The 3,631-nt window shown below is 39.0% G+C and overlaps 1 long non-coding RNA gene across 1 annotated transcript; it reads left to right on the top strand.

Moving 5' to 3' along the window:
* The first annotated feature begins 975 nt into the window (after nt 1–975).
* Nucleotides 976–2,648, top strand: LOC144552049 (uncharacterized). Its single transcript, XR_013510939.1, has 3 exons — nt 976–992; nt 1,660–1,740; nt 2,437–2,648. It is a non-coding gene; the product is annotated as an uncharacterized LOC144552049 (long non-coding RNA).
* Nucleotides 2,649–3,631: the final 983 nt, after the last annotated feature.

Here is a 3,631-nt window from a genome sequence, read left to right as displayed (position 1 = left end):
AAAAAAATTTATAGTTAGAAATATTACGTTAAGAGAAAAAACCTCCCTTTCGCTCGTTGGAGTGACTCCATGAGTCTAGAAAGCCCTCCACCCGGTCTCGCCATCTCGCCATTCCCCTCTATATTTCATTCTCTCCGCTTTATACCTCGATCTTCTTGTTTTCTCACTTCACTCCAGACACGGTGTTTCTCTCTGTTGCATTGAGGGCTGTCAGGTAAAATTTATTTTAGGTTTCCGCTAAATTTCATTAGTTTGAACTTTTCTCTTGTAACTACTGTCCGATTTTCGATAGTCATTTTTATTTTTACCCTTTTTCTAATATATTTTGATAAAAATACCAACTTTTGAAAAAGTTTTGAAAATACCCAAGTCACAAGAGGAAAACCCGGTTGCGGTTTTATTTTTTCCCTTTCAATAAGATACTGATTTTCTAATTTTGTTATATTTGTTCAACTTGACGTCTTAGTTAATTAGTCTAAATTAAAATTTATTTATAGTTAGATTTATACTTACCTATATGATATTAACATTTTGTTTATCAATTAGCAGAGGAAAAAAAACGGGAGCCGTCTAGAGGCCGTTCCTTTCGTTAGTAATTGGTTTATGGTTATATAATCTTGAGATAAAATAATTCACAGCAGGAAATATTATGTTAAGAGAAAAACCCTCTCTCGCTCTGTAACGCCTCTGAATTCGGGTATATTTTAAATTTAGAATCCTAATTAGAACAAAATATAAATAAGAATAATATATATATAGTCAGAAAATAAATTATAAAAGGACAATCAAATAAATAGAAAAAAAAAAACGTTTTATTTATTTAATGAAAGGTATATCCAAATTCTGCATACAAATTTTAATTATATATATACTTAGCCCAATTAGAAAGCCCAAATTAGAAAAAAATGCAAATCTAAATTAAGTCCAATTCCCACCCATATAACCTATCCCTCTCCTCTCTCCTTCCACAGCCAACCCTCCTCTCTTCTTCTGTAAGTCTCTTTCTCTCTTTCTCTTTCTCTTTTTCTCTCTTTCTTTCTCTTTTCCCTCTTGGCCGCCCCTCCTCTCCTCTTGGTTGCCGCCGGCCACAAGCCAGCCACCACCCGAACTCTCTCTCTCTCTTGGCCGAAACCCCTTCCCCACTCCTCCTCCTTGGCCGAGCACCCCCCAAAGCCGACCCCCTTCCCTTGCTGCTGCCGCCGGCCGAACCACCCCAACCCAAGAACCAAACCCGAAATCCTCTAACCTAGACCCGAACCCCTCTCTCCCAAAACCCAAACCCGAAACCCTCTAACCCTAGACCCGAACCCCTCTCTCCCAAAACCGAAAACCCAAGACCTAGACCCGAAAACCCTAAGATTGAATTCAAAAACCCTAGCCTAGACCCGAAACCCATTAACCCTAGAGTGTGATCCTATGAACCAAAATTTGATTGGATATACGGGGTAAGGAAACCAAAACTTAAACCCAATAACCCAATATCCGAACCGAACCCCTTCCCTCTTTAAAGTCAATCAAATTAGTACGAGGATCAAGGTTAATACCAATTTAATAATACCAAATTGAACTGTGGGGGAAACTGAATTGAGGGTTTTAATTATGTGTAAATTCTTTGGATTTAAAAAGAAATAAGAAGTTAATTAAGCGTTTAAAACTTAGGAGCAAACCGCGTGAATTTAGGAGACGCTGAGAATACGCGAGATCCTGACAACCGCTCAAACGAAGGCACTGAAAATACAGGTGCGGGTTCCTGGTCTTTTTACAAATAATACAAAAAAATGCATGGATTGAGGTAAGTAGTCCTTTTTCTTAATCTGGTGGATAAACTGCATGTTGTGAATGTCGAACAATCGTTTGAATTTGTGTAGAATTGCATGATAGGAACTCTTGATGCATGAAATTGAATTGACAGGAATTGAATTGGGAATTTGAGAATGGGGAACTTGAATGAATCGTTTTAAATTGGGGCCGTCCGTGTGAGGCGGCTCTGCATGTGTTTTTTTGAAAAGCGGGCTGTCCATGTGTGGCAGCCCAGTGTGTGAACAGGACAGAACAGAACAGAACAGAACAGAACGGGTCGCCAAATTCGCGGCGGTTCGCCGGATGGGTCCCCGAAATGGCCCATCTAGAGTGTGATAATCGGGTCGTCCTTGCGTGGCGATTCGCCGGGTTTCCATGTGCGGGCATGGATTCCCAAAGTGTGGAATTTTAAAACCTTTTGAAATGAGTTAGAAAGGGGCGGGAATAAAAACTGGTTATTTTAAAGTGATTTGCATATCCTAATCGATAGGGACATGGGGAAAAATTCAAAAACCTTCTTTTTATGTTGTTTGGGGAATTAAATGCATTGATTTGTAAAAGCACCGGGCTGGAACTAAATCCCGCACTGAGAGTTAGTTCGATCTCTCACCGTACCACCTGTTATGTGGGTTCCAGGAAACGAAGAAGAAAGCATGGAGGAAGGCCGCGGGTGAGGAAATTAGCGGAAGTTGTTAAGATAGCCACTATCTGTTTATTTTATATTTGTATGAACAATATTTTGTGTGGACATGGCAGTGACTGTTTGACTAGCCATGTCTGACATATTGTCCCTTTTTTTTTGTTTGTTTGTGAACTCCATTTACTTTTAAATAAAGTGGCTTGTTGAATGTTTTTTTATTGATGATGTATGTGATGTGCTTAACGCCTAGCGCATAAATGCGCGGCGGGTTGTCCGGGGGTGTGACACGCTCGTTCCAGTGACTCCATGAGTGTGGAAAGCCCTCAACCCGGTCTCGCTGTCTCGCTGTTCCGCTCTCTATTTTTTTCTCTCCGCTTACTACCCTGCTCTTCCAGTTTTCCCGCTTTAATCCGGGCACAGCGTTTCTCCCCGTCGCATTCAGGGTCGTCAGGTAGGATTAATTTTATGTTTCGGCTAAATTTCAAAAGTTTCAACTTTTCTCTTGTAACTACTGTCCGATTTTCGCCTGACATTTTTATTTTTACCCTTTCTCTAATATATTTTAACAAAAATAATCAAACCTTTGAAAAAGTTTTAAAATACCCACGTCACAGGAGGAAATCCCGGGAGTAGTTTTATTTTTATCCTTCCTATAAGATGTTGATTTGCTAATTTCGTTATATTTATTCGGCTTGACGTCTCAGTTAATTAGTCTAAATTAAAATTTATTTATAGTTGGATTTATGCTTAGCTATATTATGTTAACATTTTGTTTATCAATTAGCGGAGGAAAAAAAAATAGAGCCGTCTAGAGGCCTTTCCTTTCGTTAGTCATTGGTTTATGTATATAATTTTGAGATAAAATAATTCATAGTAGGAAATATTATGTTAAGAGAAAAACCCTCCCTCTCGCTCGTTCCAGTGACTCCACGAGTCTAGAAAGCCCTCAACCCGGTCTCGCCGTCTCGTTGTTTTGCAATCTCTTTCTTTCTCTACACTTCATACCTCGCTGTTCCAGTTTTCTTACTTCAATCTGGGCACAGTGTTTCTCTACGTCGCATTCAGGACCGTCAGGTAAAATTTATTTTAGGTTTCGGCTAAATTAAAAAAGTTTCAACTTTTCTATTGTAACTATTGTCCGATTTTCGACCGACATTTTTATTTTTACACTTTCTCTAATATATTTTAATA

Source organism: Carex rostrata, chromosome 3, assembly GCF_964058835.1.
Source record: "Carex rostrata chromosome 3, lpCarRost1.2, whole genome shotgun sequence".
Classification (NCBI taxonomy): Eukaryota; Viridiplantae; Streptophyta; class Magnoliopsida; order Poales; family Cyperaceae; genus Carex; species Carex rostrata.
The sequence above is the reverse complement of the archived record's forward strand: the minus strand, read 5'-3'. Positions and strand labels throughout refer to the sequence as shown.